Consider the following 27,436-nt stretch of genomic DNA (forward strand, 5'->3'; position numbering starts at 1 on the left):
CCTTTCCTCATAAATTTCCATCCTTCATAGCTCCTCGGAGTTACCACAGATGATGTTCCACTTATCTCATTTGTACTAAGATTGCACTACACGCGAGGTGCCTAGTTCCTTCCACCGTCTTGAGTGGAATGCATAAGTTCTGAATAATGTTCACCAACCTGCAGTCTTAGATAGTTGTTGTCCCCTGTGCAGAAAACATCGCGTAGGTCGTGGGTCCGTTAATTTCGACGCTGTAATAAACTGTTATCGAGGAATGGCTCTTGTACAAATAATTAAATTTTGAGTTATTGGTTTAAAGGGGATGCCACTCGCTTTTTATCAACAGAATACGAGAAACTGCACAATTACAATCCAGTTATTTGTTGTTGTGGCCTTCAGACTAAAGACTGGTTTGAGGCATCTCTCCACGCTAGTCTATTCTGTGCAAGCCTCTTCATCTCCGAGTAACTACTGAAACCTACCTCCCTCTGAATCTGCTTACTGTATTCATCTCTTGGTTCTCCACGCTGCCCTCCAATACTAAAATGGTGATCACTTGATGCCTCAGAATGTATCCTTCCCACCGATCCCTTCTTTTAGTCACGTTTCACCACAAATTTCTCTTCTCTCCGATTCTATTCAATACCTATTCATTAGTTATGTGATTTACCCATCTGTCTCCAGCATCATTCTGTATCACTGCATTTCAAAAGCCTCTATTCATGTCCAAACTGTTTAACGTGCATGTTTCATTTCCATACGTGGCTACACTACAAACGAATACCTTCAGAAAAAACTTCCTAACACTAAAATCTATAGTCAGTGTTAATAAATTTCTCTTCTTCAGAATTGTTTTCCTTGCCATTGCCAGTCTAGATTTTATATCCTCTCTACTTCGGCCAACATCACCTATTTTGCTGACCAAATAGCGAAATGCATCTACTACTTTAGCTGTCTCGTTCCCTAATCTACTTCTCTTACAATCACCTGATTTAACTCGAGTAAATCCATTATACTTGTTCATTTTTTATCCTCCTTTCAAGATACTATCCATTCCATTCAACTGCCCTTCTAAATCCTGTGCTGTATTTAACAGAATTACAATGTTATCAGCAAACCTCAAAGCTTTTATTTCTTCTTCATGGACTTTAATTCCTGGCTGTTGATATACTTTCCGGAATGTGAGGTCGTGGTCCAAGAACTTTTCTGCTCCTTACGTTTCGTCCAGGACTGCGCTGGACTTCCTCAGAGGCAGTGCTCCTCTGAGTCTTGCCGACTGACTGGTCGGGTGTCTGAGAGCGACTTATATATTGTGAGAAAGGGGTGCGTGGTTCAGGTGACACGTGATGAGCAGTGATAATCCATAGCAAAGATAAGGTTGACTATCGATTACCACCTTGTCAAAGATAAAAATCGTTAGCAATTTTGTAGAGCCTCTGTCCATATATCACTAAGTTTCATAGCCTCCTCTTTCCTATTAAAATTATCGTGATGTTTATAAATTTCAATAGCTTCTCTATATAGCCGTGGATAGTAATTTAACGTTGTAGATAAAACTTCGGTATCCGAAAACTTCACTTGGTGGTTGCCTGGTTGAAGAGCATGTTCCGCTACAGCTGATTTTTCTGTTTTTCCAAGTCGACAAAGACTTTTATGCTCTTTCAGTCGCGTGTTTGCGCTTCTTTTGGTAGTACCAATATAAACTTTACCACAGGTACATGGAATTTTATACACACCACATGTCGACAGGGGAGGGCGTTTATCCTTCACAGATCGTAGTACCTGACTTATTTTCTTTGTTGGTTTAAAGACAGGTTTTATGTCATGTTTTCGTAAAATCTTACCGATCCGATCTGTTACTTTTTTAATAAAAGGGAGAACTAGTGTATTTTTCTGTCATTGTGGTTCATTCTTATCTTTTGGTCTTCCATTCCTTGGACGCAAAATTCTATTTATCTCTTTTCTTGAGTAGCCGTTTTTTTTTCAAAAGCCTGCTTCTGATGTTTCACTTCAGCATCCAAATGTTCAGGTGTACATATCCGTTCCGCTCGATCGACAAGACGTTTTATGACACCCCTTTTTTGTTGTGGATGATGATTAGAATTTTTATGTAAATATCTGTCCGTGTGTGTTGCCTTCCGAAAAACTTTATATTCCAAGCTTCTATCGGACCGTCTCATAACTAAGACATCCAAGAAAGATATTCTGTTATCCTTTTCTATTTCCATGGTTATGAAACGTCCCCTTTGAACAATTATACATGACTGTGCTTAAACTGACACACAATATTTTGTTAGCGCAACGCAATCTGAATTTCAAAATTCCCTACAAAAGAATGGCCCTGACTAACATTAAACTATACCTTTCACAAATCACTTACCTCACAAAAATCTTCGCTGCTCAAGCTACTGCAATACAGCGAGCGCCACTACTGCCAGCTAAATAAAAGATTCAAACTATGGAAGGCACTAACTACTGATAGGGATAGTTAGCAAATGAAAGATATTAATAGAGAACACACAATGTATTTACCTTGATATCATCATATATAAATATAGCAGTTTATGACAAATTTCAAAACTCCGCCATCTCTCTCCCCACATCCACCACTGCTGGCGGCTCACCTCCAACTGCGCAACGCTACGCGCTGTTCTCGTCCAGCTGCCCAACACTACAGTGGCGAGTATTACAACAATGCAAAGCAGCCACAGACTGCACACAGCACAGCCAGGGATTTTCATACAGAGGTGGCGTTACCAATAAAAAAACCTAAACAGCCTACTTACATAGCCCCCATGCTCCCCACAAAAAATTTTACAAATTGGATTGGGCAGTGGCCAATACAGATTTGAAAAAATTGTTTCATAATTACAATAACAAAGAAATCAAATGCACGCACTTATTGATACAATGTTGGTCAAAAGCTAAAACTTTCTCACAGTCCATAAAGACAGTCCTCATCATTCGTCACAGTAAAATTGCAGTGTTTTTCTCAAAGTCTGAGCAGTAAAAGAAAATGCACACAGAAGTAGTGGATTTCAATGCAGTCTTGAAGAAGTAGTGTTGTCCTTCCAATGGAAAGACAGTGATGACTCTTGACATGCATACAGGTAATGGGCCACAACAGAGCAAACCCACAGCAGAGTCAGTCGAAATTTTGAAGAGTATTGGTAGGTAGGTCATCACAGAGCAGACCCACTGTAGTCCTGGTAGAGATTACGGTATTGGTGGGCCACCAGAGGTGCAGACCCACTGCAGTCCTTGTAGAAATAGTGGTATTGATGGATCATCAAAGATGTAGACCCACTGTAGTCCTTGTAGAGATATCCAGCAGCCATCTGTTGTGACTGTGCAGGTGCACAATCACCATTGAAGAGTCTTGCGGATAATATAGCAAGTCCATAAACCACCACTTGTGCACTCACAAAGTTTTTGGAATTGTCCTTAGAACCAGCAATGCTGTTATCCAGTCCCTCGCTGAGTTATTAACACACGTGCAAACACTAACAGTCCCTACTTCTCACATATTGTCCATATACTATGACCGACAGAAACGTGTGCAGTGAAATGTAACTAACAAGTTAATAATATCATGAACTGGTGACAATTACAATTTTATAACATAAGAATACAATAACAAAGGTACAAAATACATCATTAAAGAACATAACAATACAGATAACATTTGTAGTACAGGCTTTACAACAGAATAGAAATAAACATCTACATCAGTGGAATTATGACATGAGTACATACATAAAAGATCACAATAACTTTTGAAACATCAACTTCACACATGAGCATTAAACAGAACAGAATTAATAATGTCTAACATCTTTACAAAGTAAATAACATATTATTAATGCCAATTATATTCGAGGATAACAGTATTCCTCATCATAGTGCATGTAGCTTAATATTAAAAGAAGAAAAAAATCTATGAAACTACACAGAGACAGGAAGAAAACAAATACACAAGGGTACACAAACACACAGTGGGATAACACCAATAGGAAAGGACAGGGTTCGTTTTCAGTGTAACATTTGGTACTGCAGTCCAACCCAAAACTTCATATATCTTTCCTCTTATTTCATCCTTTGTTTCCACCAAAAAAATTCTATCTAAGCATGCTTTCTGTATTTATATGTTCACACATTTCTTACCTCAACATTTATTTCCAAGAAAATCCTACCTAAACCTGTTTTCTGTACTTTTTTTCGTATAACTTCTCAATGCATTTCTTCCAATTCATCGCAACTCATTCTCTTAGAGGCTACCCCCTCTTAAGCTAACTTAAATCTACTGAGCTCAGATGCTAAACTAAGGGACGAGGCAATGCAGCAGCACAAAACAATTAACACAAACAACAATGATCAAAAATACAAAAGGCAAAGCAAGCAGCATAAATTACAACTAATATAAGGGAATGAGCAGCAAACAAGAAAAATAAATCTGGCTTAGCAGAGTAACACAAATTAAAATTCAGTAGCACTATGCCTGGCAAACAGCAGCAGTAAAAGCTATAATGTATACCTAAGCATGACAAAGCTCAAGCAGAAAAAATAGTACACTAAAGATAACAATGCAGATAAGGGAAATGTATAATCACATCTTAATGTCTAAGTAATTAAAGTGGTGCATCACAACAACTTATTGTAAAAGAAATATTACCATGTACTTGAAAAGAATATTATGTATGCAGTTACTGTTACTAGTCCCTTTTTATTGTTCTTTCCTTTCCAAGTGCTCCTTTTTTGAAGAATGTGGATCACAAAATTATTATTTAATAGATCTGTTGACAGAAAGTGTTCACATTAGCAAATACATTTAATTTTATTTTATGAAACCAATGCTGCAACACAGCTGGAAAACAGATGTCAAATGAAATAAGCAATTACACAAACCAAAGCATAAAAATATCATTCAATAGTCATGTGACATTTCATAAGTTAGTAGAAATTCTCTCAACTCTCGTAGAAAGACACTTGTCATTATCAGGTTTGCAGATGTAAGAATATTTCCCGTCATTTCATTAGGCATTTCAGTAAATATCATAAATTACGAGCTCCACAGTATGCTTTCAACAAGGAAATGTCAATAGCGAGGACAATGGCCTCCCCTTTCCTTTTTTCTACCTGTGCTTCTGATGAGGCACTCACTAATGACTTGTTCTCCCGGCGTCTGACACAGCTGGGTGCCCACGATGCATTACGTGCAGGTGATCACTTAACTTTCTTACGGAAATATTTACGACAGCAGTTTCCGCTACAGTGACAGTCTCACATAAAAATATTTCACAGGTCAAGAATTAGCGTTGCAAATCTGTAGAAAGAAAATCCTATAAATATAAGTGTCCAAATAAAATATTCGTCAGCATTGTGATAGTCACGCATTTACGCACATTTCATAACTCTTAAAGTACGATTCTTGGTTTCCAACATACTTCTTATTCCTCATATACGGTAGCATCATCTTATTGATCATAAACATATCTCAACAGCATAGTACACATCGTCGTCGTAATAATAACATCATAACACCTCAGTCAAATCTCAAAAACGTCGTAGCTTTCTGCAATAATTTCAAAACCTAAAAAAAATTCTCTGCTCATTTCAATAGTGTCATCTACCTCAAACGTACTTTAAAATCATGCTCCCTTACCAAATACATCATTCAAAGCTCTCATAGTATCACAATGATTCCGAAAAAATATGAACAGTTTACAAAGTACAGACAAAATACAGTTTCATAAGTGTGAAGTTACCCAACTGTGTATTGCATAAACATGTGTCACTGATGTAGTAAAAAAAATGTTTATCTCTCAGTTAAATGATCAGATAGCTGTGTAATTTGTGTGTTAGAGAAATATGGTACCGATGTGTAAAGTTGTATAAGCAAATACCATATTAGCTAGGGTTCCTTGTGGTTGCCACACACACGGTACACAAAGTAAGTGTGTACCCCCCTGAGGATTAATGTAATTATACCCTCAGGTGTTACAGATTACAGCAATGGAATGAAATGTATCACGGAAAACCTTTGTATCATTGTGCTTCAAATATCTTTAAAAATAAATGATATAAGTGCAAAATTAATCACTCAAATACGTGTCCTGTAGCGCTAAATGTGCGTCTTGCTGTAAGATAATCTCTGTGGAAGTGTCGTAGTTATTGTCCTCCAAAAGCTAAGTTCTGCAGAAGCCAATGTACTTACCTCATGATAAACAAAAGTGAAATGCTTTGCGTATAAATGTCTTAGTTATTACGCTTGTTGCCGTGATGAGGAAAGTACTGTGCTGTAACATATTGTTGTGCTACGGAAAAGGCAGTCTCATTGTAGCTATACCACAAAAGTTACTACTAAAACATGTTTTACTTTCCAGAATAAAACAGAAAAACTGTGCAGATATAAAGCAGAAACACTGCAAAAGCAACATTGTAAATTGTCACTCATTAGTAGCGTCGTGATAAAATCGTGTAGCTGTCACTTAAACTAACCTCTGTGTCATCTGGTATCTCTCAGAAAGCACTTTAAATTCAGAATGTATTTTCAAATAAACCAAAATGTTGCATTAAAATCTCATTAGCAGTACTGGTAAATGTTCTAAGTATGTGAGCCTTATAGTCGTTACATAATCGTGCAACTAACAAGCAAGAATGTACAAATACAACACTGTGTCGTCTGTTCACTATAACAATGCATTCGTAATTTCTGTTTAAAAATGTTCCCTAGGTTCTAGACTGGATATTTAACTTCAAACATTGTTGCATGTTAACAGATTCTAAGTGTGACAAGCATACTAGTAATGTAAAGTGAAAAGTTTTATGGCAATGACAAAGTTAAAAAGCAGATTATCTTTCAATAAACGGTTTTACATGTGAAGTGTGGTGTAAACCTTTACTCTTCCTAGTACGCAGTTTCAACTTTAACGCAATTATCATGTGGTATATGTCGGTAAGGAGTGCTAAAATTTTTCTCAAGGTTAGCGTCTATGTCATTTTTCTCTGAGCCAGCCGGCGCAAGCGGCTGCCTGCGGTGCGAGTCATTGTCTGTCCCTTTGTTGGCGCGCGTCGTTATTGGGATTAGGAGACCTAACTTCTACAAATTCACTTTGTCGAGAGGGCCCTGTTCTGTTTGAAGCTCGCCAGTTCTGATGGAATTCAGGTCTGTCGTTTTGTCGGTAGTTTACATAGTTTCTTTTTTGTCGGTCATGTGGTGGAGAATTTCTCCCGGAATCGTAACTGCGCGCTGAACTGTTGTGTCTGAAATTACTCTGTCTCCTTTGATAATAATAGTTCTGGTTACCATATTGTCTGTTTCTATTATTGTCTCTGTCATATTCATTACTACGGAAATGCGAACTTTCTCTGTAACTATTACTCTGCCAGTGGTTGTAGTATGGGTGGTGTCTGTTTTGGTCACGATATGTGTTGTGAGAATAGCCTTGTCGTGTCCAGTTATTATTTCTTTCATCGTGGAATTGTGACAGATGTGACCTGTAATTGTTGTGCTGCTGTTTTCGCGTTTCGCGATTGTCAGTGTCAATTTCCAGTTCTTGTAACAGTCCCTGAAAAGCTTCAATGTCATCTTTGCAACGTCCTGCTAAAATAATATGTCGTAAATGTTCAGGAAATTTGATTAAGCAAATGCGGATGAGTTCTGAGGGGCTGTATGGGTTTGACAGGTACTGATTCTTGTGCAACATGTCTTCAAAATATTTCACAAGACTGGAGAATTCAGATTGTTCGAAATGTTTCATCATTATGATGCCATGTTTTACTCGGTCTTGTGTGGCTTGAGACCAATATGCTGAGAGGAAGGCATGGTAAAACTCTCCTTCACTGTGGCAATCGTGAATTACCGATCGCATTCTTACAGCTGGTTCATTCTCCAAGTAGCCACACATAAATTCTAATCTGTGTTCTAACGACCAGTTGGGAGGAAAACAATGCGAGAATTGATGGAGCCATGCTTGTGGATGAATGTCGTTGCCAGAATTCTTAAATGTTTTGAATTTACGTGTAGTAATGAACAGCTTATAGTCAAAATCATCATGTCGGCGAGTCGCATGTCGGTCATTGTTACGTCGTGTCGGCTGCTCAATCTCAAAATTCGGTGCACATTGCCAATTTCTTTCATAATTTCCGAAATGCGCTGTGTTATTATTTCGTGGTTGTTACGTATTTCTATGTCCCTCTTCCCGTATTGGGGCGTGAGTGTCCTCTGAAATACGTAATTCTTGTACTACTTGTGCCAACTGATCTTGCACTTCCCGGATATCTCTTTTGTACTGTGCATTGATTTGATTTTGATTTTGTTTGAATTTTCTAATTTGTTCATACTCTTCTGTGTCAGTGAAGGCTACGGGTCTTGTGTCATTCAGATCATCATCTACCTTTGTAGATAAGTTAGTAACCTGATCCGAAAGTTCGGCTACTTTCTCCGATAGTGAACACATTTCCTCAGTGTGTTTTTCTGAACCAAGTTTCAGAGTGTCCATTTGTGTTGAAATCGAATCTACTGTGTCCTTTAAGTTTTCCTGAGTTTTTGCAAGTTGCTTAACCGAATCGGTAGATGCAACTGAGTCAATTTTAGCCCACAAGGTCTCATGATTTTCATGAACAATGGTTTGCAGTTCTTTTATGGCTGCTTCGTGATTCTGTAATGCATTTTCGTGCCGCGAAAAAAATAGGTTGAAGATGCTCACAAATTTGTGTTTTTACGTCATTACAGACTTTTTGACATCTCGATTCAATGTTATGTAACTCAGTAGTTAAATCTTCACGTGTTTGTTCAAGTGTGGTGTCTAACTTTTGAAGATTTTGTTCCATTGTGTCTAACTGTTGCTGTGTTTGTCTCTGGTGTTGTTCCATTGTGTCTAACTGTTGCTGTGTTTGTCTCTGGTGTTGTTCCATTGTGTCTAACTTTTTAAGATTTTGTTCCACTGTGTCTAACTTTTTAAGATTTTGTCCCGTTTGTCTCTGATTTTGTGCCATTTGTTGCATTAATTGCAATAATAATGTATTAGTGTCTGGAATCTGTTTCTCTACGCTTTTCGGCAGTGCATTTGCACCGGCAACATTCACATTTTGACAAGCAGAAAATGTCTCTTGACTTATTTGAGAAAACGGTGATGACCCAAAACCTGAATCTACAGTATTTGCGAAATTGTGTCCTGTCATTTCGGATTCCTGAGGCGAGCTGTTGCCGACCGATCGATCGATAATGCTACCTGTTTCACTGTCTACACCATTGTTTGCAGCCCGCTCCATTTCCCTATGCACAATTACCAAATTACTACTTTGAACATCAGTTAATTCATTACTCGGTGGCGCTAACACACTGCTATCATTTTAGCTGTCATTTCTCAGTTTACTTTGGAGCCTAGTATTACGTTTTTCACTCGCCATTATTGTCACAGTATTTCACACGACAACACAGAAAAACACAATTTGAAGATCAAAAATAAGAGAACACATTAACATAGCACTGAAAATAATATCTAGTTAATTGCAGCTGCGAAGTACTTGGTGCAAATCTATATGCATGCCACAACTGTTTTACTGTACAACAATGAAAGACTGCAACTACAAAGGAGATTTTCTCTTCAATTACGCGCTAGCAATAAACAATAGCTACACTAATTACACAAACTACAAGAAAAAATCAGAAGATTCCAGTGAGGTATCCTTGGCTAAGGGTCGACATATGAAACGTCCCCTTTGAACAATTATACATGACTGTGCTTAAACTGACACACAATATTTTGTTAGCGCAACGCAATCTGACTTTCAAAATTCCCTACAAAAGAATGGCCCTGACTAACATTAAACTATACCTTTCACAAATCACTTACCTCACAAAAATCTTCGCTGCTCAAGCTACTGCAATACAGCGAGCGCCACTACTGCCAGCTAAATAAAAGATTCAAACTATGGAAGGCACTAACTACTGATAGGGATAGTTAGCAAATGAAAGATATTAATAGAGAACACACAATGTATTTACCTTGATATCATCATATATAAATATAGCAGTTTATGACAAATTTCAAAACTCCGCCATCTCTCTCCCCACATCCACCACTGCTGGCGGCTCACCTCCAACTGCGCAACGCTACGCGCTGTTCACGTCCAGCTGCCCAACACTACAATGGCGAGTATTACAACAATGCAAAGCAGCCACAGACTGCACACAGCACAGCCAGTGATTTTCATACAGAGGTGGCGTTACCAATAAAAAAACCTAAACAGTCTACTTACATGGTAAACTGTATTTTTGGGTGAATTTTATTTAGATAATCAAAGAAATCGTCCAAGGCCTTTCTGCCATGGGACCAAACCACAAATGTGTCATCTACATATCGATACCAACGAGATGGTTTGTTATTAGCTTTGTCTAGGGCTGATTGTTCAAATTTCTCCATGTGAAGATTGGCAATCGCAGGGACTAATGGATTACCCATTGCTACTCCATCAAGTTGTTCTCAAAATTCATTATCCCACTGGAACTGACTTGATGTAAGACAATGTCTGAAAAGAACAGTCAAATTTTCTGGAAAAATATTCGCTATGGAAATCATAACTTCGTTAACAGGAATTATTATGAATAAGGACACAATGTCAAAACTTACAAGAATATCTTCAGGGGCCAGAGTTAGTCCCTCTAGCTTTTCAATAAAATGACGCGAGTCTTTTATATATGAGTCAGTTTTTCCAATAAATGGTTGTAAGCCAGTTGTTAAATATCTTGCTATTTCATAAGTGGGAGAATTGATGGCACTGACTATGGGTCTTAAAGGAAAATCTATTTTGTGAATTTTAGGTACACCATACAATCGAGGGCACATAGCTTCACTTTTCAACGAAGTTCTTTTATCTTCTTTTCGGATGGAGGTAGAAAGAGAAAAAAACAGCTACTCAAGAAAAGAGATAAATAGAATTTTGCGTCCAAGGAATAGAAGACCAAAAGATAAGAATGAACCACAACGGCAGAAAAATACAGTAGTTCTCCCTTTTATTACAAAAGTAACAGATCGGATCGGTAAGATTTTACGAAAACATGACATAAAACTTGTCTTTAAACCAACAAAGAAAATAAGTCAAGTACTACGATCTGTGAAGGATAAACGCCCTCCCCTGTCGACATGTGGTGTGTATAAAATTCCATGTACCTGTGGTAAAGTTTATATTGGTACTACCAAAAGAAGCGTAAACACACGACTGAAAGAGCACAAAAGTCTTTGTCGACTTGGAAAAATAGAAAAATCAGCTGTAGTGGAACATGCTCTTCAACCAGGCAACCACCAAGTGAAGTTTTCGGATACCGAAGTTTTATCTACAACGTTAAATTACTATCCACGGCTATATAGAGAAGCTATTGAAATTTATAAACATCACGATAATTTTAATAGGAAAGAGGAGGCTATGAAACTTAGCGATATATGGACAGTGGCTCTACAAAATTGCTAACAATTTTTATCTTTGACAAGGTGGTAATCGATAGTCAACCTTATCTTTGCTATGGATTATCACTGCTCATCACGTGTCACCTGAACCACGCCCCCCTTTCTCACAATATATAAGTCGCTCTCAGACACCCGACCAGTCAGTCGGCAAGACTCAGCGGAGCAGCGCCTCTGAGGAAGTCCAGCGCAGTCCTGGACGAAACGTAAGGAGCAGAAAAGTTCTTAGACCACGACCTCACATCCCGGAAAGTATATCAACAGCCGTGTCACCCGGTCGTGAAAGCCTTCATTCTACTTTAATTCCTACTCTGAATTTTTCTTTTGTTTACTTTATTGCATGCTCAGTGTACAGATTGATCGGGGTTAGGCTGCAACCCTGTCTAACTCCCTTCTCAACCACTGATTCCCTTTCGTGCCCCTCGACTCTTACGACTGATATATGGTTTCTGTACAAATTGTAAATAGTCTTTCACACCCTATATTTTACCCCTGCCACCTTTAGAATTTGAAAGAGAGTATTCCAGTCGACATTGTCAAAAGCTTTCTCTAAGTCTACAAATGCTATAAACGTGGATTTGCCTTTTCTTAACCTATCTTCTATGAGAAGTCGTAGGGCCAGTATTGCCTCGCGCGTTCCTTTCTCCGGAATCCAAACTGATTTTTCACACGGTCGGCTTCTATCAGTTTTTCCATTCTTCTCTAAACGATTCGTATCAGTACCTTGCCCCCGTGACTTATTAAACTGATAGTTCGGTAATTTTCGCACCTGTCAGCACCTGCATTCTTTGGAACTGGAATTGTTGTATTCTGATTGTAGTCAGAGGGTATTTCGCCTCTCTGATACATCTTGCTCGCCAGCTGGAAGAGTTTTGTCATGGTTGGCTCTCCCAACGCCATCAGTAGCTCTAACGGAATGTTGTCCGCTCCCGGGGCCTTGTTTGGACCTAAGTCTTTCAGTGCTTTATCACATTCTTCACGCAGTTATCTCCCTTCTCATCTTCCTCTACGGCCTCTTCCATTTCCATAATATTACCCTCAAGTACATCGCCCTTGTATAAACCCCCTGTATACTCCTTCCACCTTTCTGCTTTCCCTTCTTTGCTTAGGACTGGCTTTCGATCTGAGCTCTTGATATCGATACAGGTGGTTCTCTTTTCTCCAAACGTCTCCTCAATTTTCCTGCAGGTAGTATCTATCTTAACCCTAGTCATGTATGCTTCTACATTCTTACATTTCAAAATGGTTCAATTGCCTCTAAGCACTATGGGACTTAACGTATGAGGTCATCAGTCCCCTAGACTTAGAACTACTTAAACCTAACTAATCTAAGGACATGACACACATCCATGCCCGAGGCAGGATTCGAACCTCCGACCGTAGCAGCAGCGCGGTTCCGGATTGAAGCGCCTAGAACTGCTCGGCCACAACGGCCCGCTCTTACAGTTGTCCTTTAGCCATCCCTGCTTAGCCATTTTGCACTTCCTGTCGATCTCATTTTTGAGACGTTTGTGTTCCCTTTCGCCTGCTTCATTTATTGCATTTTTATATTGTCTCCTTTCCTCGATTAAATTCAATATGCCTTGTGTTACCCAAGGATTCCTACTAACCTTCGTCTCTTTACCTACTTGATCCTCTGCTGCCTTCACTGTTTCTTCTCTCAAAGCTACTCATTCTTCTTCTATTGTATTCCTTTTCCCTGCTCTTGCCAACCGTTTCTCCACGTAATTAATCACAAATAATTTCCATTCTTCACCATTTCACAGGGAATAAACAAAACAATGAACTGCGTGTATGCGTGATTACAAATAAAACTAGTTCTCATTACATGTCCAAAAACCAGAGATTGCTTGTTAAGTTCTTAACCAATACCGACCGCTGCAGGCAGCTTGTCTGTCCTCCGAGACTGCCGATTCAGCTCTCATCTGGCAGCCGAACCACCTCGCTCGCCATCCAGGTTAGGAGCGATCCGAAAATCTCCGAGGTGCTTCGTTTGCCTTTTCGTTTAGCAGCTGTTTATTGTTCTGCAGGTAATTCACACTTTCGAAATAATAAAAAATAGCTTGGTATTGAGAGACCCTCTTAAATGAAATACAATTAAATTCACTGTTTAGTTTTCCTAATATTAATAACAGAAATTTATGATTTTGGTACGCTACATCCAAACACAGCAGTCAGTCGCGGAGATGACCACAATTTAGGCTGTCTTTCTCACGATACACGTACCGAATAAACCATCTGTCATCGGTTCTCTAAGAAGAGCTTCTTGTAGCTGAGTACGACGTCTATATGACCAGAAATATTACAGTACATGAATCGTATGCAGACGACAAGCCATAAGTAGAAATTAACATACTATACAACGTAACACAGGAATTAGCTTAATTTCTTAACTTTTGCAAGGGTACCTCGACAGAACAAAGGGAGTGAGGCATGAAGAAACGTCTCAGATTAGACTTGAAAGTGCCTTGATTACTCCTAAAATTTTTGTATTGTGGCAGCTTATTGAAGATGGATACAGCAGAATACTGCTCGCCGTTCTCCACAAGAGTCAAGGAGTTGCGTTCCAAATGCAGACTGGATTTCTGTCTAGTATTAACTAAGCGAAAGCTGCTAACTCTTGGCAATAAGCTTACACTGTTAAGAACAAACGACAATAATGGAAATCTGTGTTGAGAGACCAGTGTCAGAATTCTCAGACTACTGAACAGGGGTCGAAAAGAGGTTACACATATTGCTCGAAACGCCCATTTCTGAGCCAAAAATACCCTTTTTGAATCAGGAGAGTTACCACAGAAAATAACGCTATTCATCATAACCAAATGAAAATAAAGGAGATTACTTTTCGTGTTGAACTATCTATTACTTACTTCACATACTGTTTTAACGGTAAATAAAGCAGCATTTAGTTGTTGAACAAAATCGTGAACATGGGCTTTGCATGGCAGCAACGCCTAATTTGATGCGACTCGCGAAGATTTCGCCTCCTGTGTCACCCTTTACGGAGTAGCACTTACACGAAACGTCCTCCGTTACTTGTTGGATACCGATATGTTTCAGTTTCAGTCTTCCCATACAGTTTTCACCCCCGGCACCTCGCTTTAAGTCCATGGGAGTTCTTCTTGATGTCTTAATAGATGTCTTATCACCCTATCCCTTCTTCTCATCAGTGGTGGGTGTGGGCCTAGTGTCTGTCTTGGCTACAATAATTTCTGCGCAGACCCGATCTTTATTTTTATTTAAGCTAACTGTATTTAGTTTCCACTTTAGTATTCTACCGGCAAACCCCCACCCTCAACTGTTTAAAGAATTGAACTGCCATGCATTAAACGGCTTCAATCGTTTCAGTAGTTATGATTTACGTGTAAAATATAAGACATTATGGACATGAATGCTCCAAACCAGCTGCAATAACGTAATCTGTTTTTCATTATTTTATGCGGCAGCTCTGTAGCCATTATCAAGTGACCTACTAAATAACATTAGTAAGATTATCTGTACATAAATTGACTGTTTTACGTTTACTTTTGCGCTGGTACCAACGTCTAGTTGGGAGTGACGACCATATTGCATCTCGGTAAGTACAATAATAGTTGTTGTTGTACCGAAACGTAAAAATACGTTTCTGTCAGATATTTTGACACTTCAGTTTTGACAGTTCTTTACCGTGATGCTATATGTTCACAATGTATATACAGCTTACCGGAGGTGATGTTACCTATCGTTGTTGTTATTTTCCTTTAAATTTTATCTGTGATCCGTGTAAGTTTTGTTTACCATTTGACTATGTCTTTTCGTGTTCTACAACGGTAATAAAGTTTTCTAGATAGAATTTATGCTTAAAATCTGTGTGTTCATTTAGAATTTCATGTGAATATTTCCTTGCATTAATACAAATTTCCAGTTCTTCGAGAATGTTCGTAGTAGGACGTTTCAGTATTTTGTGTAATATTTCTAACGCAGTTTCAATTTTTTCCGCTTTGTAGTGTTTGAGTTTTCAGGTGTAAATAGAAGCATAACGGATTACTGTCATTGTTTCTAGGGTGTTCTTTAAATCTGGTGTTAAAATTTCGTCCGATTTGGCCAATATAGAAATCGTTGAAATCGTCAAAGCTGATTTTGTATATTCCAGAAGTGGCATATTCTGAGATTTTGATTGTTCTTGAACGTAATTTCGTTATAAGATTATTGTTTTTAAGGAAATCCAGTTGTATTTGTGTGGATTTAAACACTGCATTTATCTTATTTGATATTCGTCCTAGGTAACTTGCAGGTATGTAAGTTGTTCCATATTTTGTTAAGGTTTCTCTGGTAAGATGTATGTCATTGTGTATCGTGAAGCGTTTTGGTTTTATATGTTTTTTATACAATTTTCTTACTGTATCTGGATCAAAATCATCTTTGTAGACTATGTAACAGAATGTTTTCAGTTCTTTTTGTATAGCTGATTGCTGTAGAGGTAAATTGATTATTCTGTTAATCATGAAGTAGAAGAAGGCATGCTTTTGTGTTTTAGGATGGCGAGAGTTGGTATTTATTATGTTATCTGTGGTGGTTGGTTTTCTGTATATGTTAAATGTGTGGCTGTTGTTGTCTTTACTACTTTTCAGGTCAAGGTAGTTTAGTGAATTGTCTATTTCCAATTCTGTAGTAAATATGATATTGGTATGGAGGCTGTTCATGGCTTGACTGATGTTGCAAATGTCTGTACTGTTCCAATCAATCAACATTAGCCACATATACTATGCTGCGGGCCCAACAGAACGGTAAAATACATGTAAAGCATTTGAAGTTAAACTTGTAAGCGAGAACAAGTTTAGAAAATATTTCAAACTATGTTTTTGCTAGAAATCGTGAAGTGCTCTCATTATCAAGTTATGGATGAGTATAGTGGAGTAATAAACGCTCCATTTTAAGAAAAAGCTAGTTTTTCACGTATCTCAATGTTTATGACGTCATATCTCCTGCATTGGGCATGGTACCTTTGCAGGTACATTCAGTGATATACATAGATAGTGTCTGCAAAAATGTGTTGTGAGCAGAGTTGACAGTAAAGAGGCAATAAAGTAAAACGTCGTGCTTGATGCTGAACTTTTAGTGCCTGAACAGTAAAACGTGTTTTTTCTTTTTCATTTTGTGTGGGGTGCCAGTGAGAAAAAGCTTCACAAAGGTTTGAAGTTTTTACGTGTTATCAGTCTCAAATACTGAGTATAGTGTGGGGAATTTGTGCGCTGTGAATTGCGCTGCCTGAAGATACATGCACAGTTTCTGACATTTTTTAAGGGGGATGTAAGGGATTTTGCTCCAAAAAATCGATTTTTCAAAAATATGGTTTTCTTGACCTACACAGTTTAATCTACGTTGTGTGTAAATTTTAGCGTGATAGCAGCTTTAGAAATTGCTTTAAATTGTTAATCTGATTAACTCTGCGCTGGCGGCCCTTTACACCTTTCCGACATTTGTGAAACTGCTTGTTTCGGCGGAGTTTTTGTCAGTGTAAAGGCTATTTTCTTTCGATATCTTTGGCTGACAACTATATCTCTAGCTGACCTCTACATCTTTGGATGTGGTTTATTTACGTTTTGGCAATACTAACACATATTAGTAGGTGGAAGGTTGAATTCGCAAACCTTTATTTGTAAGTCAAGATTTATGCATAATGGGTGGTGGAAAAAATGCGTTTAGGAAACGGGGGTTTCACGGAAATCGATTTACGAACAAAGAAGGGGAAGCAGCTCGAAATGACAGAAACTTGGGACAGGAAAATTGTACAGGTGCATGATTGATGTTGTATGGAAATGAGACGTATTGACATAAACACTCATTGCCAGAACCTGTTATGAACGCAATTAAGCCCACATTCAAGTTTCTTGCACACCCTGAGTTATTGTGGAAGTGTCTTCACGGAAAGACACAAAATGAAAATGAAAGCCTCAATAATTTAATTTGGATTATATGCTCAAAAAGGACATTCTGCGGACTTGAAGTACTCAAAATAGGTGTCTATGTTGCAATTTTATGTTACAATAACGGAAATAATGGCAGAATTGAAGATCGGAAGAGAGCTGTTATTGATCCTGGTGTGTTTATAACAAAACCGTTTTATACCATGGACTAGTGCAGAGTCAAGAAAGCTAACAGATCAGTGTCTTACCTGTAAATACAGGCCAGGCAGATTCGAAGAGGAGGGAAGAGAAACCTGGAGGATGTGGAGCATCAGTATGGAGGATTTTAAAATTGATGTAAACTTATTACATGTAGAAGTATGAGAAGAAAATCACTGAACCTCATTTTCTCTGTTCCACATTTTTTACGTTATTGGTAGCCTTTTCTCAAAAAGTATATGCGCTAATGATATGAAATTTTCAGGAACTGCTCGCAATATGTTGCTGTCTCCCTGGAACTAAAAAATGCGAGATTCTGCAATTACATTCTGATTTTTACGGGACTGTATGTAGAAAAAAGTTAGTTTTGGATGTGCAAAATTAAAAACTCTCTTAATGATACAGTTTGTATCATAAATTAGTACCTGTAGTTCAGTGGTCTTGTAACCTTCTCAGGACACTACAATAAAATTTTCAGGTTAATTGCATGTTTGTAATTTGAGTTATGGCATTTTATAAAAAAAGAGAATAAAAAATTAAAAATTCAGATTCCTAGCAAAATATTAATCCTGCATATTCTATTATATTTTTCTGTTAAAACACAGCTCTTTTGCTTCACACATGCATACTTTTAGATTTATACATTAATAAACATGGCTGTAATGATTTTTTAAATAAGTGTTTACATTTTCCATTATATCCCCATCAAATCCAATCAATGATTGTATGAAATATAGGAAATCATATTTTTGTTGCCCCTGGAAAACATTAGATAGGAACACTGCGACTGGAATCGTGCACCGTGCACTGCGTCAGCCTTTTAGTAAAATAGATCACTCCATCAAATTTTCAACATCGTTCTATAGCACCATCTTTCATTCAGGACTGGGCCTATCGCATTGTCCGGAATGTGAGAGCAGTGAATTTCAGTCAAGGACCATTTACTTGAGTGTGAACTGCTTGACTATGAGGGTGAACTGAAGTACATGTACCAACTCTCTGACTCAGCTACAGCGTGGCCCAGTAATATTTCTAGTGTCTTATAGTACACCTTAAGAAGAAACGGACACATTAAGAAAGAATAACCCGCATTGGATAGGAATCGGTAGATGTGATGTACATGGCCCGACAAACAAACGGTAACAATTTCAACAAAGTTTGATGATTTATTCAAAATAAAGACCTTCAAAAATTGAGCAAGTCAATAACGCCCTTATACGTGCAGTCATTCAGCTTGGTATTTGTTGGTTGGCACCTTATATCGTCAAAATCCCGAGCTGATGCTTAAAACGTTCTCAACTGCGGAGAGATCCGGCGACCCCGCTGGCCAAGGTAGGGTTTGGCAAGCACGAGGACAAGCAGTGGAAACTCTTTCCTTAGTAGGGCGGACATTAACTTGCTGAAATGTCAGCCTAGGATGTCTTGCCAAGAAGGTCAACAAAACGGGGCATAGAATATCGTTGACATACCGTTGTGCTGTAAGGTTGCCGCTGGGGACAACCAAACCTTGGTTTCTATCTTTCTCCGAGGCCGCTCCAGGCACGTCTTTGCCGGTCATCGGGACTCAGTTCAAAGCGCGACTCGTCAATGAAGACAACTGTAGTCCAGGCAATGAGATTCCATGCCTAAAACGTGTCAATAGACGCCCATTTCCTTGCAGAATGTAATTATTGTGGTTTTGTATCAAAATGATGAGGTACTTGTTACTCTCAATTATCAGAATACACGAATGAGAAAAAGTAAACAAGAAAAACAAGAAAAAAGAAGAATGCAATAAATAAAATAACAATTTAAAACATAAAACAAATATGAGTAAAATAAATAATTAGAATAATAACGGCTGCTTAGATATTTTGGTTAGGTTTATTGCAAATACTCCAACAGCACACTGTGTACAGCTTATTTTCCAAAAATGGTATTTTAGAAACCAGCTTTTTTATGCATGGATGTATACGGCTTGAAAGATTCTTCAATTTAGGTTGCAACAAAATTCGCATTTTTCTCTTTAAATTATTACGAATGTTCGTTATACTGTACCAAGAACGGTCATTACATGTCAACTTTTATATGAAAAACATTTTTTTATATGTCACTGTTTCGAAGATATTCCCTCAAAACCTAATTTGTCAAATTGCCTTTCGGGGTGCGTTTAACCCTTAAAAGTGAAATTGGGCGTAAACAAGGAAATACATATTGCGTTATTTTGCACTCTTTACACACCATTCAAGTGTCATCAGGATCGTTTATTGACACTTGAGGATGTTCCCTTGTCATTGATTGATTTTGTAGCGAATCGAGTGGTCGGGCCCTGCTGCCAGCCAGTGGTGGTTCCCTCACGAGAGTCATTGTTTTGCAGTTACGTGCAGAGCCTGCCTTGTCAGACATGACTGACTACACACCAGCAATTCCGCCAACCCCTCTCCACAATGTCTGAATCAAATGGCAATTTAATCCCAGCTAGAATATTCATTATTATTGTTTGTTACGCAGGAAAATGGTACAAACAATGGTACCATCGCACAGGGTCAGACATAGTAATAAGCATCCTTGGCGGAGGAAGCAACTGAAAGAGTTGAAAACAAATAAGTCGCCAGGTCAGAATGGAACCCCAGGTCCGTTTTCTAAAGTGTTCTGTGTCATTGGCCCCTTACTTAGTTTGCATCTATCGCGAATCTCTCGACCAACGCAAAGTGTCAAGCGATTGCGAAAAAGCGCAAGTGACTCATGTGTATATGAAGGCTAAAATAACGGACCAGCAAAATTAAGGACCAATATCCTTAACTTTGGTTTGCCGCAGAATTCTAGAGCATATTGTGAGTTCTAATACAATAAATTTCCTAGAGACCGAAAAGCTCATGTACACGAATCACAACCGCTTTAGAAAGCATCGTTCGTGCGAAACCCAGCTTGCTCTTTTTTGCGTGATGTGCTGCGAAATATCGATGAGGAGCAACAGGCAGATTCCATATTTCTAGATTTCCAAAAAGCATTCGCCACGATACCCCACTGCAGACTCTTAACGAAGGTACGTGCATACGTTACAGGCTCCCAGATAGGTGACTGGCTCGAAGACTTCTTAAGTAATAGAACCCAGTACGTTGTCCTGGGCGGCGAGTGTTAATTGGAGACAGGGGTAACATCAGGAGTGCCCCAGGGAAGTGTGATAGGACCGTTGCTATTTTCCGTCTAAATAAATGATCTGGCAGACTGGGAACGCAGCAGTGTGCGGTTGTTCGTTGATGATGCTGTGGTGTACAGGAAGGTGTCTGAGGTTTATTCAAAATAAGCTAGACAAAATTTCTAGTTGTCGTGATGAATGGCAGCTGGCTCTTAATGTCGAAAAATGCAAATTAATGCGGACAAGTAGGGGAAAACCCGAAATGTCCGGATACAGCATTAGCAATGTCCTGCTTGATGTAGTCACGTCGTTTAAATATCTGGACGCGATTTGAAATGGAACGAGAGTGTGAAATTGTGGTAGGGAAAGAAAATTTTAGGAAAGTGTAGTTCATGTGTAAAGGAGACTGCATATAAGACGCTAGTGCGACCTATCCCTGAATACTGCTCGAGTGTTTGGGATCCGCACCAGATCGAATTGAAAGCAGACATCGGAGCAATTCAGAGGCGAGCTTCTAGAGTCTGTGACGTCTCCTGGCAAGACATTCACAAAATCTTTGTAACATATGAAAAAAAGAAACATTTATCTGTATTATTATTATTATTATTATTATTATTATTATTATTTCATTTATGTATGAACGGTTATCGATCATGTAGACTCTGTAAAAAGAAATAATCTTTTTTCGTTTTTATGTTTGTGTAATAATTATGTATCTATATTTTGCAAATAACGTCTGTGGTCGGCGAGTGTAGAAATCGAAACAGACAATGATAATTAAAAAAGATAACAAAGATGCATATTAAATTGCCTATAAATAGTGGAGGTTAAAACGTTACTGTCTGTCTGTCTTCTTGTAGCCGTCAAAGTTGTATGAGCCTGTAACGCTCGATTGAATGCTTGGTTAGCTTTCTTATGTTGCTTGTTCGAGAAAGACGCCATTGGAGGCTGAGGAATGTAAAAGGTGTGTACTTTAATGTTGGTTTTTGAATATAGAGATTGTTAAAAATACTTGTAATAATTTATTGCTAGCTTGCCCGGTATTTCATTCCACATTTTTAGCCGTTTTCAGCATATTTAGAATTTTTCATGACGCAGAGCTGTGCAACGATCGCGGGAGCCGCTACCGCGGCAAATTCAAATTAAATTGAATGGAAGGATCTTTCCCGCAATTAAGCGGGCAGGTAACGGTACATTAAAATTATATCTTTCAGCTTCCCGTAGACCTCAGAGGTGAATGGTGGATTTTATTATGTCATTTTCAGGTGGACATGACCTACTGCTATTACAATATCAGTGACGTAAATAATTTAAGTAAATCAGTGTAATAAAATTTTACTTGTGTGATGAAACCTGTTCTGGCTAGTAATACAAAAACCATATTTTATTTTTAGTTTCATGCTCTCGTGTTAGTCGTGGCAATCAATAGTGTTCAAATATTACAAAATCCACTTCAGCTTATACGTTTAGCGAACATAGCATACTGTAACGTATAATGAGCGTAATTTTCAGTGTATTTCAGAGATTAAAGTAGCGGAGGACATGTTTAATTTCATAATTAGTTACAATAATGATGCCGTGTTCCATTTCTGACAAGCCAGGTCAGGGTTACACAAAAATAGTTTCCAAATTAAAGATCATACGTGCACAGCAGGAAATCTTTTAGTGTTGTGCGAGTCCCCACGTAATAGATCAAGGTGCACATATTTTCAGCTGCAGAAACTAATAGTGAGAATCACATTTTATCTGTTGTGCTCGCAACAATAAGCAATATACAATTAATTAAAATATCATGCCATATAAACTGCATATAAAGGCAAAAGCGCGGTGAGGATTACGCGACAACTTATTACCGACAGGTTCGAGCAGCATGCATGTGTTACGGATATGCTTCGGGAGATCAAGTGGAAGTCCTTGGAGGGAAGAAGACATTCATTCCGAATAACAATACCGAGAAAGTTTAGAGAACCGGCATTTGAAGCTGACTGTTCAACGATCCTACTGTCGCGAACATACATTTCACGTAGGGGCCACGAAGAGAATATAAGAGGAATTAGGACTCATACGGAGGCATATAGATAGTTGTTTTTCCCTCACTCTATCTAAGAGTGGAACAGGAAAGGGAACGACTAGTTGTGGTACAGGTTACCTTCCGCCACTCACCGTATGTTGGCTTACGGAGTATACAAGTACAGTACAAGTATCTATAGATGTAGAAAATATTGACTTTGAGGATAGATCCGTGCTATGATGAGATTCTGGACGGGGAGTGCTGCGCACTGAATTTCAGCTGCACTTATCGCGGCTCTGGACCTTGATACGCGGCGTTTCATGTCGTCGGGTATCGTAGGTGTTTCTTGGGGGCTCCTTGGTTTCTAGTTACGGCAAACAATATTGTTAAAAATACTTTCCTGGTGAAACTTTTGTTTATCAAAGTGTATCTGTACCCTGTTTTGTATATTCATTTCGATGTTCAATAACGCATGCTTTATGACATTCGAGATGATTATAAACAGTGCGTACTAATTACCAGTGGCCGTCTGGCAATGCTTCTCACAGAAATTAGATACATGAATCCGTAAAGTGTTCTTAGCCCTTTGATTTTTTTAAATTGAGTGTATCATTTCAGAACTGATTCAGGCTGTAGTGGGATTCTGTTATGATACTTTAGGAGGGGAAATGTTAGTGAGGCAAATAATAAGACATCACTAAAAGGCTGCTTTGCGGGGGAAGGAACTGTTGCATTAGACAAACTTACAAACAGTAGCATAATTTGTTAGGTGGGTAGTGGAGTTTATACTCAAAGATTGGTTAGTTGGTTGGTTGTTGGGGGTTAAGAGACTAAATTGAACTACGAGGGTATTAGCAAAGTAAAGAAAGATGTGGAGGATGTCATTGCATCAGTCAGAAGGTTTTTTAATACTAAAGAGGACTGCGTGTTTCACAGACGTGTACGCCATCTCCCCAATAGCGGGTCACAAGCTACGCTGTAGAGTCAGACACACTGCTGGCCATTATATTCTCTGTGTTTCTTTTATACTTCCAGTAAGTAAGAAATTACTGATGTCATGCCCATTAATTTGCTTAAAAAGTGATTCCGGGGACTTAAATGGCAGAAGAAAATAGTTTATTGCTTATAATTAATGATTTATGATTGTGTGTAACTCTCTTAGAGAAAGGCATCGCGTTTTTTTTAAGTTCGTCGAACTCTACTCTCACTGTCAGTTTCTGCTTCTTTCTGTGTCTGTAAGCACTTCCTGCAGGTTAAACCAACGAATGATCCGAAATACCATTCCTTCTGAAAAGCCCCTGTTGACATTGCTGTTGGGCTCAAATCTCAGTGCATGCAGCCATATAATGGTAGACCTCTACTTTAAACCATTCAGAGCGTAATGTAAATCCATTTATTAAATAAACTGTGGCTGACTGTAATGATTTACATAGGAGGTATATTCATAGAAGCCATGTTTCCTGTTAGTATTTCCCTCAGTCATAAAAACAATTTTTTTTGCGAATGTTGAACATACGAACTTTGTCTGAATTGTCATGACAGAAGTAACAACGGATTGACTTCATTCTACAAGAGAGTGCTGAAAAATAATGCCTTCGTATTTTTTATGTGAAAACTCTAGAAGCTTTTAAATAAAACAAATGTTATTAGCTTTCTGCGTCTATATTCTTCATGTCTACATATTTATATGTAGTCATCCTGGAGACTAACATATTTCTCTAGGCGAAACAGCAGTTTGTTGTCCGCCCCCCGGTAGCTGAATGGCCAGCGCGACAGAATGTCAATCATAAGGGCCCGCGTTCGATTCCCGGCTGGGTCGGAGATTTTCTCCGCTCAGGGACTGGGTGTTGTGTTGTCCTAATCATCATCATTTCATCTCCACCGACGCGCAAGTCGCCGAAGTGGCGTCAAATCGAAAGACTTGCACCCGGCGAACGGTCTACCCGGCGGGAGGTCCTAGTCACACGACATCAGTTTGTTGATATCAACACGGTAGAATGTTTGACTTTGTTGACGGAGCCACAATCTCACCTCTGCTTGCACCGCTTCATCATTACCAAAGTGATGTCCTCAAAGGTGTTTTGGAAACAGATGAAAATCAGATGTGGCCAAGTTGAATCTTTATGGAGGATGATCGATGACAGTGGACCCAACGTGTTGGATTGTTGCAGATGCCACAACGCTCGTGTGTGGTCTGGCAGTGTTACTCTGGAGGAGAGGCTGCCCCATGTATGGACGAACTCCTAGTATTAGGAACTCGATTACAGGACGCTGTTTCTTGGCCACCGACATAGTTAAATTGCACACTGCGATGTTACGTGCTTGCAATTCAGAGCACTCTAGCGGCAGAGGGTTGCAAATTGTGTCAGCAAAGCAGGAAAGCCGACCAAGTAATATGTTTGATACGTAATACCGCAGCCTATATGGAGAACAGTATAAAAAATTCGGAGGCATTAGCCTTCAGCACGCCCTCGTAAAACAATGTGAAGGCTTCTTTAGCCAGTATCAGTACTGAATATCTATTTATTCATTTTTTTCTAAAACTGTGTAATGGGGGATGAAGAAATAAATTTTTTTGTTATGCTGATGATGCAATTCTGCTGGCAAACAGTGAAAATAACCTGCAAAACTTTTGCATGTATTTAACGTGGCAGCCAATAATATACATATGGACATGTTGTTGTTGTTGTTTTCAGTCCTGAGACTGGTTTGATGCAGCTCTCCATGCTACTCTATCCTGTGCAAGCTTCTTCATCTCCCAGTACTTACTGCAACCTACATCCTTCTGAATCTGCTTAGTGTATTCATCTCTTGGTCTCCCTCTACAATTTTTACCCTCCACGCTGCCCTCCAATGCTAAATTTGTGACCCCTTGATGCCTCAGAACATGTCCTACCGACCGGTCCCTTCTTCTTGTCAAGTTGTGCCACAAACTCCTCTTCTCCCCAATTCTATTCAGTACCTCCTCACTAGTTATGTGATCTACCCATCTAATCTTCAGCACTCTTCCGTGACACCACATTTCGAAAGCTTATATTCTCTTCTTGTCCAAACTATTTATCGTCATGTTTCACTTCCATACATGGCTACACTCCATACAAATACTTTCAGAAACAACTTCCTGACACGTAAATCTATACTCGATGTTAACAAATTTCTCTTCTTCAGAAACGCTTTCCTTGCCATTGCCAGTCTACATTTTATATCCTCTCTACTTCGACCATCATCAGTTTTTTGCTCCCCAAATAGCAAAACTCCTTTACTACTTTAATTGTCTCATTTCCTAATCCAATTCCCTCAGCATCACCCGACTTAATTCGACTACGTTCCATTATCCTCGTTTTGCTTTTGTTGATGTTTATCCTATATCCTCCTTTCAAGACACTGTCCATTCCGTTCAACTGCTCTTTCGAGTCCTTTGCTGTCTCTGACAGAATTACAATGTCATCGGCGAACCTCAACATTTTTATTTCTTCTCCATGGATTCCAATACCTACTCCGAATTTTTCTTTTGTTTCTTTCACTGCTTGCTCGATATACAGATTGAATAACATCGGGGAGAGGCTACAACCCTGTCTCACTCCCTTCCCAACCACTGCTTCCCTTTCATGCCCCTCGACTCTTATAACTGCCCCGTGCTTTATCTGCTTTCTGTACAAATTGTAAATAGCCTTTCGCTCCCTGTATTTTACCTCTGCCACCTTTAAAATTTGAACGAGAATGTTCCAGTCAACATTGTCAAAAGCTTTCTCTAAGTCTACAAATGCTAGGAACGTAGGTTTGCCTTTCCTTAATCTTTCTTCTAAGATAAGTGGTAAGGTCAGTATTGCCTCACGTGTTCGAATATTTCTACGGAATCCAAGCTGATCTTCCCCGAGGTCGGCTTCTACCAGTTTTTCGATTCGTCTGAAAAGAATTCGTGTTAGTATTTTGCAGCCGTGGCTTATTAAACTGATAGTTCAGTAATTTTCACATATTTCAACACCTGCTTTCTTTGGGATTGGAATTATTATATTCTTCTTGAAGTCTGAGGGTATTTCACCTGGCTCATCCATCTAGCTCACCAGATGTTAGAGTTTTGTCAGGACTGGCTCTCCCAAGGCCGTCAGTAGTTCTAATGGAATGTTGTCTACTCCCGGGGCCTTGTTTCGACTCAGGTGTTTCAGTGGTCTGTCAGACTCTTCACGCAGTATCGTATCTCCCATTTCATCTTCATCTACATCCTCTTCCATTTCCATAATATTGTCCTCAAGTACATCGCCCTTGTATAGACCCTCTATATACTCCTTCCACCTCTCTGCTTTCCCTTCTTTGCTTAGAACTGGGTTTCCATCTGAGCTCTTGATATTCATACAAGTGGCTCTCTTTTCTCCAAAAGTCTCTTTAATTTTCCTGTAGACAGTATCTATCTTACCCCTATTGAGATAAGCCTCTAAATCCTTACATTTGTCCTCTAGCCATCCCTGCTTAGCCATTTTGCACTTCCTGTGGATCTCATTTTCGAGACGTTTGTATTCCCTTTTGCCTGCTTCATTTACTGTGTTTTTATATTTTCTCCTTTCATCAGTTAGATTCAATATTTCTTCTGTTACCCAAGGAACCAACATATGGACATATCCACTCAAAAAAAACAAATGTATGACCACTTCTGTGGTACCAATTACATGAAAACTGGAAGTGGATGGAAAAATTATTCAACAATTAATGACATTTAAATATCTTGGTTCTGAACTGTTCAAAAGTGGAAATGTCGAAAAAG

Source organism: Schistocerca americana, chromosome 7 (genome assembly GCF_021461395.2).
Source record: "Schistocerca americana isolate TAMUIC-IGC-003095 chromosome 7, iqSchAmer2.1, whole genome shotgun sequence".
NCBI classification, from domain to species: Eukaryota; Metazoa; Arthropoda; class Insecta; order Orthoptera; family Acrididae; genus Schistocerca; species Schistocerca americana.